The following is a 14,362-nucleotide window of genomic DNA, read 5'->3' as shown; positions in this document are numbered from 1 at the left end:
CGTACGCGAAAGTACGCCATAAATAAATTGATGAAAGCTCGAGAATGAGATTATTTTAAGATTATAAGCACACATGATAAGTAAGTTCGTGAAGGAGAAGGCTAAGCAAATCAAAGGAAATGAATTTCGTCAAAGTTCAACATTTTGGGATGAAATACAGTCCAAGCTATAATACCCCGATATTTATGGACTAGTACCATACAAGCTACCATATGACCATGATAGTATGAGGTATAAAGTGTATCAAATAAGTAGAATTTTAAGTAATTTGAGACAATTCTTAATTATGCGGGTAATTGATTAATTATCGGATAACGGGACATTACCTAATTAACTAATAAGTTTGATAAAGATTAAAATTCTCACCCCCACCCCACGTGGCAGCAAGCCACATATTATACATATGACTCTTAGTCATACTAGCTTAGGTTGGCATTAAATGATGTACATAAGACAACAAGACAATCAAGTGTAAGACATTTTGAGTTGGTTTCATTTATACAAGTTTAGGTAGAACCAATTAATAGAATGAAAACAAATCTCTGTTGTAGATATAAGTCAATTTTTTTAATATTTCTTTATGTGTTAGGCTAATGGTGAGTTGTATTGATAGTTTTTGGGTTTGGAGGAAATATAAGGGTCAAGTTGCATTAGGATAATGTTTTAGCTAGGGGTGGAGATTGGTGGTTTTTGAGGATTCTAGGCTATACTTTCTGGATTTTCTAGTGGGGACTTTATTGTTCTCTTGGCTCTTAAATTATGTTGTTTGGACTGTATATGATGCTTTAGGCTTTGATATATGTTGAGTTGTGCACTTAGGCTGTGACGAGACTAAAGGATTCTGAGAATAGAATTTTCGTTGTGGTGATGTTTGTTATGGGGGTTAGACCGTATGGATCTCAATTTGGCAAAGATGTGTGTTGGAGGGATTGTCAAGGGATTGTCAAGAAAATCAGCCCAGGTATGTTAAGGCTATCCCTTCTTTATTTTTGGTATGATCTATACGACATGAAAGAAACGAGCAAATGCACAACTTCCATGAATGACTCTATTCATAGAAATACTAGAGATGCTTATGTTCTTGATTCCCCATGTGTCATATTATTTTATCATCTATTCATGGGTCTCAAAAATACGTAAGTTGGTAAAAGTTTATTTCATGATATTAATCAGAGCCATAATGGTATTATGACGTACCAAGAGATTTTATTTAACGTATTTCATATGCATTTATGCATGCACATTGACTAATGACCAGATGGCGTTATATACGCGTATATATATATATGCATATGGGATATTGGAAAGGTTATGGCGTTATATATGCACCACCACCTGATCAGCTGGTATACGTTGATGATTTTTCCCACAGTGGCCGAGATGATATGATGGGATGCCCTCGGAGGCCTGATGATGTTATGAAACATGTACCTATGCACGACATGACATTCATACGCATATGCATGACACTATTATTATTTCATGATTTACAGAGTTATCCAGACTTACAGGTTGAGTCATTTACTCTATATTTCTTCCACGCCTGTTATGTACTTATCTACGTGCCATACATACTCGGTACATTATTCGTACTGACGTCCCTTTTGCCTGGGGACGCTGCATTTCATGCCCGCAGGTCCCGATAGACAGGTCGAGAGTCCTCTAAGTAGGCTATCAGCTCAGCGGACGATGTTGGTGCGCTCCATTTGCTCCGGAGTTACTTGTTTGGTCAATATGATTTAGACGCGTATTGTTTGGTATGGTGGGGTCATGTCCCGACCTTTATGTTAAGGTGTACTCTTAGAGGCTTGTAGACAGATGTCACGTATACGAATGCTTGTATGGACTTAACAACATATGTTTTGAGTATATGAAAGATCCTGTCGGCCTTATAGACCCGTACGTCATATGCATAAGTTTGGATTACATGTTAGGGCGTCCTATGTCGAGTATTTTCCCCATGTTTCATTATACTTATCACGACAGCCTCTCTGGCTCATTTACCTATGGTAGTATGATACGAAAGATACGCTGCGTAGGTACTCGATTGAGTAAGGTACCGGGTGCCCGTTGCGGCCCATCGGTTTGGGTCATGACACCTACCGCAGACGAAAATAATACCTATGATAACGTCATCTGAGGCCAATGCATCTGGTCTGGCCGGAAAAGCATAGAATCTGGCTGGAGCACCTACTGGATAGCCTCCATTTGACTGGCCTCCACCTCTAGGACGGCCCCTACCAGTCTGCCCTCCGCCTCTGGGCGGCCGAACAGCTAGTGTTGTAATCATGGGCTGCTGACCCTGCTGCACTGCCTTGCCCCGAAATTTGGGGCAGTATCTCCTCATATGACCAAGATCTCCGCACTCGAAACAACCCCTCGATGCGGTGCCCTGCTGCTCTAATGTCTGACCCTGATGGCCTATAGACCCACTGGAAGAAGCCTGAATAGCCGGTGGGCGGTATGAACACTCTAGTATAGCACTAAAGTAGGAGCTGGAAGAACATTGGGGAACTAAATACCCACTGGAAGAACCTTGGACGGCAGGCGGGCGGTAAGAACTCTCTAGTATGGCGCTGAAATAGGGGCGCACTGGAGCACCTTGAGGAGGTGGTGCTGCTGAATATTAGGGCCTGCTGGGCTGACCCTTCCCATAGACCTCTGCCCCTAGCCGGAGCACCTCTAAACTCTACATATTATCGAGCCCTCTAGTCCTGCTGCATCTGCTCTCTACCCCTCAGACGGTAGCCCTTAATCCTCCGAGAAATCTCCACTAACAGCTAATAAGGAGTCCCCATCTTGACCTCTCGGCCCACGTTGGCCCTAATACCAGAGTGCAACCATGCGACAAACCTCCGCACTCTCTCTACATCAGTAGAAAGTATCATCAGTGCATGGCGAGACAACTCAGAAAACCTCGCCTCATAGTCGATCACTGACATCTGACCCTGCTCAAGCTGCTCAACTGGTACCATAACTCTTCCCTCTCAGAGGGTGGAATATACCTATCTAGGAAAAGCTGTGTCAACTGATCCCAAGTAATGGGACGAGAATCCTCTAGCCTGCCAAGAACATAAAACTGCCACCATCTACGGGCCCTGCCCTGCAGCTGGAAAGTAGTGAAGTCAACCCCATAGGACTCCAATATCCTCATGTTGTGCAGCCTGTCCCTACACCTATCAATAAAATCCTGGGCATCCTCGTGATGCTCACCTCCGAAGATAGGAGGGTGGAGCCTAGTCCATCTATCCAATAACTTTTGCAGTTCGCCATCCGCAACTGGTCTGGGCTCGGGTACCACTACGTCAACTGGCTGGGCCCCATCCGCGGGTAGTGTGCCCGGAGTCTCATACACTGCGGCTGCATGTCCAGGAGCCTGAGCAGTAGGGGTCTGTACTCCCCCTGACGCATGTGGTTGGGTCTGCTGGAAATAAAGTAGCCTCGGTCATAGAATCCATGAACCGCAGCATACAGCCCATGACCTCCTGTAATCCCAGTGCTGTCATGAAGTCCGCCAAGGTAGGCTCTGCTGGGGGCACCTCGCCGTGCTCCTCAGTAATCGGATCCCCCACAGGATCTACCGGTGGTGCAACTGGGGCAGCTTTAGGACACCTTCGTCCCCTACCTCGGGCCGGTGCCCTCCCCCGGCCTCTAGCAACCGGGGGAGCGGCTCCTCCCGGGTCTGGAATGTCCGCCGTGCACGTCCTCACCATCAGTGAGAGAAAAGAAGAAGGGAATTTAGTATACCATCAATTGCACGATAGAATATGAATGAAGAGTAGTTTTCTAACACCCTATAGCCTCTCAAAGATAAGTACAGACGTCTCCGTACCGATCCGCAAGACTCTATTATGTTTTTCCATGACTTGTGAGACCTACGTGAACCTAGTGATCTGATACCATGTTGTCACGACCCAATTTCCATTATAGGTCGTGATGGCGCCAACACCGTTATTAGGCAAGCCAACCTAATCAACTAGTGAGTTCTCATTCTTTTAAATAAACACTCTCGACATTTACTTAACTTAAATTCAAAACAATCGATAATTAACAAATTATAAGGCGACTGAATCGGGAAAGACTAAAGGGGACCATAACAATATGAACAACCCAAAAATAATAGTCTGCTACTGTGTGTGCCAGGAAATAGTATCACAGGTACGAGGGCAACTAGTATAATGGACAAAAATATAACTATCCTACTGCCTGGAATAGAATAGACAGAAATAACAAAAGGAGAGACTCTGGCATGCTGCTGAATGGCTCAGAAGGGGGCAGCTCACGGGTAGCTAGATGCACCTGCCTCAGATCCTGTACAATTAAGTACAGAAGCGTAGTATGAGTACATAAACAATATGTACCCAATAAGTATCCAGTCTAGCCTCAAAGAAGTAATGACGAGGGGTCGACTTGACACTTACTAGGGTCAATGATAATATAATTTAAGTGTTACGCTAAGAATGAATAGCATGAATAATAATGACAGTTTAAGATCATGGAGAAGTAAGATACTCTTTCATAAACAACATGTCAAGTTTCAATCATATCATGTAACAACTTACATTCAAGCATTTAAGGAGTGTAAATCACGGGAAGTTTCCAAATAAATAACATGTGCACATTATGTCGAGGTCGTACGGTCCGGTCCAACATAATATTAAACTATGCACTACCAGAGGGTCGAATGGTGCGAACCATAGATGCATCTATTTACTGTAGACATGTGATTTTTGACCCTCCCCAAAATTTTTCATATTTTAGCACGTAAATATTTAATTTAGGCCTAATATAGCTATTTCAACTAATTTTTACTCTTTTACTTTATTTTATTACAAGAAAAATAAAAATTACAAAAATTGTTCCATTAATATTTTGTAGTCATTTTTAGTCTTGAAAAATACCAAAAAATAGTTTATTTTAACGATCAGTCTTATTATAACAGTTATTTTACTTAAGTAGGGCTAATTAATAAATGAGATCGTATTTTAGTCCCGTTCGCGGGGAAAGAATAAAACCTGGGCTCGAGCAATCCATTTTTTAGGCCTAATTTTGGATCTAGCCCATAATTCCTAGGCCCATACCCCTAACCTAATCCCTACCCCTATATAATAGTACCTAATCCCTAAATTGACCTACACCAAAAATCCATGGAATCCGCCGTTTTCCTTCATCCGCCATTTCTCTGAAGATCAAAAGGAAAATCTACCCAAAAAAAAGACATTACAAAAAGACAAAATACAAAGCAGCAAAAAGACTCTAGACCCGAGAATGAAGAGACAGTAGATTAACGCCTAAGGAAAAGGGCTGGAAAAACACCGCCGTAACTTCTTCTTCCACCCAACTTAGCTTCTTTTTCCTCCATCCCAGAAAAATACAGCAGCTTCACCACCTTTAAACCACCAATAAAACTCCATTTTTGTCCAAGAGAGTAACCTGAAAACTCCATGAAAACTAGCTAAGATTCCAGCTCAAACACCATACCGGAACAACCTCCTAAAAAACGCAGCAAAGACCAGCTGCAAATAGCCCACAAAGCCAGCTGAAAAAGCAGCTGCAAAATCAGCGAAAACACTTGAAACAATTCCCAAAAAATGCAGCTGCGTCACACCTTGAAACAGTCCGAATTTTCAGCCAGAAACACAAACAAAATCAGCTTGAGAAACCCCACGAAAACAGCCCTCTTTCATTCCTATTAGCGTCGAGTTCGAGTTCGCCGATGAGGTTTCCGGTCGTGAGTCTGTTGCGGTTTGTAGCTGTTGTTTAAACTTCTATGGAGTTCCTCTATTATGTTAAAGATGGTTTTACATTAATGAAGTTCGGGTTCGAGGTTCCGCTCAAGGAATCCGCTCGTAGGTCCGATTGGTAGTAGCTCGTTTCATTTTTGGGAAAAGCTCCTTTTGAGGTCCAGTTTCTATTCTCTCTTTATTCTTTCTTGCAAAAGTATATTTTGGTTGGAATCATAATTCAATTTTGATTAAGTCATTCTCTGTTATTGCTTTTTGATTCCCTTTATTTGCAAAATACTTTGTCATGTTTGAGTTTTAAATGCTTATTTTTTATTCCCTTTATTTGTAGTATACTTTGTTATGTTTTGAGCTTTAAATGCTTCTGATAAAGTCATGCGAGAATTTATCAAAGACTGTGTATTACTAATCTATACTATATTAAAAAGCACGAAGGTCCTTAGCGAAATGTCGTTCGCCTTTACCCTTTTAAAATAAGTTTCACATTGGACAAATATGTAATTTTAGTTACTTTCTTAATATTTAGCACTTTAAAATCGAGTGAAAATTTAATTATGACCTAATATTTAGGAGTTCGTGTAAAAATCACAAGATTGAGAGGAAATAGTATTGAAGAATCGTGTGTTTTCACATGTATTACAAAGCCATAAGTGACTGAATTAAGTCACAACTCACAAAACAATTAAAAACTAGGCTAAGTATGCTAAGTGATAACTACTACAAATGACTTAGAGTTCTACTACATATATGACTATTACATTGAATTAAGTACAAACTCTACAATGCAATCTAACTATCCTTATCTCGTTCAAGCTTATCCTTATCATGATCAACTTCTTCAATAGTTCGAAATCAACTAAATAAGGATAAAATATATTAAGAAAAAAGAAGAGAATATAAAAAGTAAAAGTTAAGTTTATTTTCAACCATGGACAAAATTTATTGCATTAAGGTCTTTAACGTAGATATTATTTTAGGAAATAGGAATAATATTAACATTTTCTTTTCCTTGTATATCTGACGAATTTCAATGGAAATATGTTCACATTCATGCTTCTTAGTGGGGAACTTACAATTCTAACGAGATGTACTATTAAAAGTAAGAGATTTTATACCTAACTAAATATATATTTTAATTATTAAGTGTAGTTTTTAAATATTACACGAATAATATATTGTTTGAGTAGGAAAAATAAGTACAAAATAATTTATTTCTTCTATACGATCACAAAAGCATGAATTCTCAACAAATAACTAAGTCTTTGAATTAATAAATTAGTAAAAAAAACTAATTCATTTTTTTTTTCAAAATCATTAGGTAAGTAAAATTATTTATCAAGTTGATAACACTCTTAAGATACATAAATTTATTCACAAAAAGAGCACCAGCCATGAAAGAAATAAAAAAAAGTAGAGCAAAAATTTATTATAATATAGTATTAAAAGTTAAATTGCTAAAAATGCTAAGTTTGAAGCATTAAGAATGTAACATAAGATAAAAGCTATTCAAAAGAAGTTATTATTATTATTTTTCTTTAAATGATAGCTTTCTATAATTTTAGTATAGTATGACATTGTTTTTTATAATTCAATATTAGTTATTTAAAACTTTATATTGTTATTTATCAATATTTTTATAGGAGCTATAGTTCTACCTCATCACTCACAAATTTCTAAAAGATCAAAAGATTCAAAATCTTAATTTATTTTGTTATCTTTAAATAATTATGGTAAAATTTCTTTTTTATATTTTATTTGTTTATAGTATTTGGTAATAAAGATAACAATAATGTTTAGAAGATATTTTACTCCTCATAAATCATAATAAGGTATATAAAAATTTATGTGGAGTAGATTCTTTGTTTTTTTGAGCTAGCTTAGTGAGATTAACATTCATTAATTTTAGGAACTTACATTTTTTCAATATTTAACTCAAACACATTATTTAATAATATTTACGTAATTTTTAAAAATTAAATATTTGTTGTTATAGGTACACGCGCAAAGCGCGTACCCTAAGAATAGTTTGGATTTAAAAGTGAGGAGTTTGGTTTAGTGGTAATTGCAGAAGGCTTGGGGCATTTGCATCTATACCCGCTTTTTATGTCACATTTTAACCTGTGCCCGCTTTGCAAAAAAAATTGCAAGCGTTCCCGCTTTTTCACATAACTTCAGCATGCGGGGCTGAAGTAGCAAAGGCAATCACACAAAACTTCAGCATTTTAGTAGCCGGGCCTGAAGTTCAGCTCTAGAGCTGAAGTTTTTGTTTTCTAACTCGCGAACTTCAGCTCTAGAGCTGAAGTTTTATTTTATAAGTTTTTGTTTAGTAACCGAAAACTTCAGCTCTAGAGCCGAAGTTTGCCAGTTATAAAATAAAAACTTCAGCTCTAGAGCTGAAGTTTTATTTTATAAGTTTTTCTTTTGTAACTAGAAAACTTCAGCTCTAGAGCTGAAGTTTTTGTCTTTGTAACCGGAAAACTTCAGCTATAGAGCTGAAGTTATTTAGTTCATCGTATGTTTACTACCCCAAATAACACTCTTTTCACATAACTTCAGTTATAGTTCTATTTAATTACTACTAATTATTTCCCCACAAACTACAGAACCTTCAATTTACTACATTAGCAACAACTGTAGTATTCTACGCAAGGCAAAGAAGAAAGAAGAAGATGCATTCTGTGAAGGAGAAAGTAAGCAACGCAGTGGAGAAAGCAGCAGCAAGGACAAAGGAAGAGGTAAGCAACGAAACGGAGAAAGGGAGCTGAAGTTTTGTAAAAAGTGGGTACAAGTTAAAAGTTTTTAAAAAAATGGGTATAAGTTAAATGGGGGCGACCAAATAGGACGCCCCGTGCAATTTCTACAGAAGGCTTGGATTATATTTGGGCCTTATTGATATATTCTACTGCTGGCCCATTTCTTTATTAATTAGTTAGCCCAAGTTCTTCGAATGTCTATGCATGCTCCAAACATATTTGGTCAACTTAATCTACTTAGAATACTTTGTCCAAATAATTCCATGAAATTTTGAGCCTCACGATAATCTCAAAGATTAGGGACATAATTCAAATGCGCTATGTGCTTTAGGCGCGACTTAGTCTATTATCGTGATTATGTATATGTTCGCGTAACATAATTATGATTATTTTTAAAAAATAAATAAATCGAGGTATGCGTTCACGCAACTTCAACCAAACTTTTCTTAATAAAATAAACAAAGCGTTATTAATTGTGGACACGTTCGCGTGACATGATTTTTGACGCGCCAAAAGGAAAGAGTATACGTAGGCGTAACTCAATTCTTTAATTATGAATAATTCAAGTGATTAAAAGCAATTAAAGAGATAATTGCACATAAGTCCTAAAAATGAGTAGTTAAACAATTAAGCCAAGTATAAATTGCTAAGCGACCGTGCTAGAACCACGGAACCCGGGAATGCCTAACACCTTCTCCGGGGTTAACAGAATTCCTTATTCAGAATTTCTGGTTCGCAGATTTCAAAAGGTAAGTCGGAATTTCCTCGGTGTGGGATTTAAAATAAACCGGTGACTTGGGACACCAAATAAATAAACTATCCCAAGTGGCGACTCTGAATTAAATAAATAATCCCACTTCGAATAATGTCACTTAAAGTGGAAAAACTCCCTTATATACTATCCTTCGGGGTGGTGTGTAAAAAAGGAGGTGTGACATTTACTACCGAGGCGCTCGGCCTGATCCACAAATAACAATTTATTATTTTTGCGCCCCCTTTTTCCCGCTTTTGACGGGGAAGTCCGGGTTTTGACATTCATGGGGGTGATAACTCATTTCCTTTTGGGAATTGGGTATTTTGGAGAGTCGCCACCTAACAGATTATGATGCGTTTGGGCACCTATAGTGATTAACTCTTGGGTTTGCATTACCAGAGATTAGGGTAAGTGCTCGAAGTAACCTCGAGGGGAAGGTGTTAGGCACCCCAATTTGCCCACAACTGTGGGTCCCGGCCAAACTTATATTCACGAATTAGTCCATTACAAGTAAACAGTTGAATCAAATAGGTTGCAAGTAAAACACGTTAGATAACTCAAGTAATAAGATTTAGACAAATTGTAAAACAAAGGTTTTAAATAAAAAAAGGAATTTTGGTAAAGGAGGGATCCTAGGTTGGTTATCCTGTAGGATCACCCCACACAATGTCCGGTAAACACTCCTCAATGAGGGGCTACACGTGACATTAGCGCGTAGTCATCATATCCCATATCTACCCTTCCCATCCCCTTATTGGTCATGCAAAGCGAGTGTTTTGTCAACGATTTCTATTGTGTGCCGCTACCCGTCCCTTCTTAATGGTCCTGGAGGGATTTAGGACCTCTACCTATAGGTGGTTCTAGACGTACCCCTAAGGTTTTAAAAGGTTAAGATTCTAAGGCGACAATCAAAACACTTAGGACTTTCAGCACATAAAAGGGGCAATTAGAGGCTCAGAGTTTCCTCCTCAAACAAACACATAAGCAACACGACTCAAGCACAGTTAAGATCTTTTATTAGATAATGTCCTAAGGCAGGATATCTAGTTGAATATGCAGAAGACAAACAACCTCTTTTAGACTCAGAAGTTATAACCCTAGCAGTTGCCTTTGGATTTTTTAAAGCCTGTTAGGATCTGAAAACATTAAGCAATAGAAACAGTTTCAGAGATGCAGTTTTGAAGACGCCCTAAGGGCTTGCCTATACGCGGAGTGCTGATTAGCACATTTGTATAGAAACAAAGCAGGTTTTGAAACAGACTTCTTTAATACCTATAGGCATGATATCTAATGAGATTGAGGCAGTTTGAAAGAACTTGTTTCAGGATATATGAACATGAAGTCCTAGGAGCATGATTTCTACTTAGTAGAGCAAACAGATTTAAAAGTAAAGTCCTATGAGCATGATTTCTACCCGAATTATCCCATAAAACATGTATCTACCCACCCTTTTCACTAAATACCCTAATATCTGTTTACAAGTTATTACAGACCAATGAATGAATTACATAAGTAAATAAAAAAATCAAGAAACAATTCTATAGGGAGCCTCCGATTAGGCCCAGATTTCCCAAAGCCTCCAATGGCCTCATATGACTCAATTCCATAGACAAAGTCAGAGTCTAGGTGCATCAAAGTTCCCTAAGGATCTCAAGGATCCCGGGCAGTGCTTACACCTAGACTTAGTAACCAAGAATTGACCAAGTGCAGTGTGGAAAGGCCAGCCTCAGTATGCCAGAGTTCAGAGGGTTCTCAAGAGGATCCCAAGGCAGTACACATACTAGAGGGGGCAGAACTTATTGACTAAGAGTAGAGTGAAAGTGATTGACACAAGTTGAAAGGTTTTAGTAAAAATTGTATTGAAACAAAAGTCTGTTTGAAAGTAATTTAGTAAAGCAATGGAGACTGTTTGAAAAGAGATTGAATAAATGAACAGAAGTCCCAAACATCTTAGGATGGGTTTATACATAGACAATTCATAGAACCAAGTAAACTCAGTAGTCACACACAGGTGTCAAGGGGTTTGGGATACATAGAACACTTGACTGCAAACACATAACCCAGCAAAGGTCTAGGACTGGTTTAGACATGCTCAAAAATAGCTGACCAGGCATAGTCACAAAACCAGACCCAAAGAACAAGATCATTTACAGGGGTGATAGGGATATAGGTGGTTCATGGAGCACATCATGGCAAGCACACAGCAAGTAAGGGATAATTGGTAAGACATGATCAGAAACACATATAAATGAATATATACTGATCTCAAGGAAGGGGAAGATATGATAACATGCTAATAATATAACCCTCAACTACAAGTTTCACAACAAAACCACAAATAGAAGCAAACTAGAAACAAGATGAACTGAAACAATAAGAGAATCATATGGCTGTTGGGAACTTTGAATTGAAACTAGGACATACCTGTAAAGAGGATAGTGAGCAGAATGAAAGAACAAGAGTACACCAATGGTTAGCCTTGGCTTGCAGCCGGCTATCTTAGAGCAGTAGCAAGTAGCACAAGAGAGAGAGCAGAAATTTTTAAGTATGAGAGATAGTTTTGAACCAAGTGTTCGTGTCTGTATGTGTTAATGAGAGAGAATATATATAGTTTGAAACTAGGTAGAATAATAAGGTTAGAATCAAAGTCAAGCAGTAATTATGGAACTAGGTATCAATTAGTATAAAATTAGTAGAAGTACTCCCTTAATTAAGGGAGTTAATTTCAAACGGTAAAGACAAATAAGGAAAGAGGTCACATAAGATATGGAATGTAACACACAAGGAAATAATTTCAACATAGTGCAAGTATAGAACATGTAATTACTGATTTAGGGGGGGAAATTATCACAAATTTCTATGAACAAACGGAATAAACACACAATAGGCAAGAAGAGGCAAAAATCAGAAACCCTAATAGCATAGTAGGGTAAAAATCACACAAAATTAGGGATTCATGAGAAACAAGCAAGCATATAGATTAGACGAACAAATCATCCAATACAGACTCAGAACCCAGGGTTAAGACCAAGAACTAAGGTTTTCAACATAGACGAGTTGAGAAAGGAGAAAAACACAGAACCAGTCGAGATATGCAAAGGATAGAGGTTTAAACTTGAAGAATCGACTTAAACAGAGTGTAGAAAAAGTTCCGAAAATCCTAACTTATAAAAGAAAGTAAAACAACTCGCAATCGATGATTTTTTGCAAAAGAGGTTTGAGAACAGTGTCAAACATAGAAAGAACAGACTCGAATCGTTAAAAAATAGCCCAGATCTAAGAGATACAAACAAAAATTAGGGTTTCAAAAGAAACCCAAATAGAGATGGAAGAACCTGCTTAAAACTTCAAAGATCGTAGAAAATATAGTGTGACTTTGCCCAAAATCACATCGGAGTAGCCATGAACAGCCAAAACAGTAACCCTAGATACAAGTCGGCGTGGCTCAGGGCCCTTGAAGGCCTCAGAGAGGATGAGCAAGGCAATGGTGGAACCATTGGAGGCTTGGGTTTGAAGGATGGTCGCCGGAGAAGACCGGAGAAGGGAGGCGGTTGAAAAGGGTTTAGGGTTAGGTTGAGAGAAGAGAGGAGATGAGAGCATCTGAGGGCGGTGGGCTGTAAGGAAAATGACTAGGGTTAGGGGTCGTTTGAGTTAAAAAAGGAAAGGGATCGTATGGACCGTTGATCTGGGAGATCAACGGCTAGGATTTGCTCGGGTAGATGGGTTCCGGGTTTGGGTAAGTGTATATAGGGTTTGGGTCGGGTAATTTGGTAGGAAATTGGGCTGGCGTTGGGTTCAATTTAGGCTACAATTGAAAGCCAAATCTGGCTATAATTTAAATAGCCAATTTTTCCTATTTGAATTTATAATACATAATAACAAACTCTACAAAATAAATTTGTGTACCAAAATAATTTAAAATATATATCTATCATTTTAAAAATATATGGACCAATTTTACGCATATAAAAATGTAATTATCCATTAAATGGGCTAACATTGCAATTATATGCAATTTAGTTTAAAAAATACCAAATGCGATTATAAAAATGCATACAAATATGTTAACCATATTTTGGCGTAAGTATAGAAATTAAATGAATAAATCATCATAACAATAATTTGCGAAATGATTATTGGGGATTGTATGAATATAAGGGAAGGAAATAAATCAATTTAAATCCTTAAAATTATGGGAAAAATTATAAAAATCTTGTGCATGCTTATACATGCATGTATATGCTATTTTGAAGGTATTTATGCATATTTAAAATATATAGGAAAAAATTGGGTATCAACAGCTGCCCCTCTTTACCCGGGAAGGATGAAAGAGTTTTCGGCTAAAGAAATGATGGCCAATTTTGACCGGACGGGGTGTTTTGAAAGACAGAGGCCGGACTCCCATTTTCGAGTTGCCTACATATCCCTGGTTTTACAGGAATCAGGCCATGTGTAGTTCTGGATTCACTCGCGGAGTATGCCGATGAAATTATTGCAAGAACGGACACGAGATGCGGAAGCGGCTACGGTGAGCGTTGAGGCTCGAGGTAGTTGGAGGGAACTGGAGTGAGATTGCTCCTGCTATGATAGCGGTTGCTTACTGGTTACCTGCAGATACATGATGCTGCAAACGTATTTTGCAAAATTTTAAACATGATGCAAATTCCCTTCGGACCATGAGGTTGTCTTCGGACGGTTAAAGGTGACGTCCTTGGACCATGCCGTCCTGGGCCATGAATTGTTTAGTGAGGGATTTGCAGGCCATGAAATGGTGTTCTCGAGCTATGAAAATGGTGCCTCCGAACCATGACGCCTTTGAATAATGATATGCAAGATTGAGGGATCCTCAGGTCATGGCATGGTGTCTTCTGGCTATGTGGATGGTGCCTTTAGACTATGACGCCTTCGGATAGGTTGGTGATATTTCAGACCATGAAATGCAATAATATGATGTTACTAAGACAATGCTTAGTCTTGCAAAATGGAGGACAGAGCTTAGCCGATTGGAGAGCAATTAGATAGTAAAATAGCGCAATGTCTGTGCAAAGGGACAGTGCTTAGTCCCATGCGATTGTGGAGGCAAGGATTAGCCTCATGCAAGTAGAGAGTCA

The 14,362-nt window shown here is 38.4% G+C and overlaps 1 long non-coding RNA gene across 1 annotated transcript; it reads left to right on the top strand.

Annotated features, from left to right (window-relative positions):
- Positions 5,141-8,479, top strand: LOC109233947. Its single transcript, XR_002069113.1, has 2 exons — positions 5,141-5,902; positions 8,348-8,479. It is a non-coding gene; the product is annotated as an uncharacterized LOC109233947 (long non-coding RNA).

Source organism: Nicotiana attenuata, chromosome 10, assembly GCF_001879085.1.
Source record: "Nicotiana attenuata strain UT chromosome 10, NIATTr2, whole genome shotgun sequence".
In the NCBI taxonomy this organism is placed as follows: domain Eukaryota; kingdom Viridiplantae; phylum Streptophyta; class Magnoliopsida; order Solanales; family Solanaceae; genus Nicotiana; species Nicotiana attenuata.
Note: the sequence above shows the minus strand (reverse complement) of the source record. Positions and strands in the feature narration are given on the sequence as shown.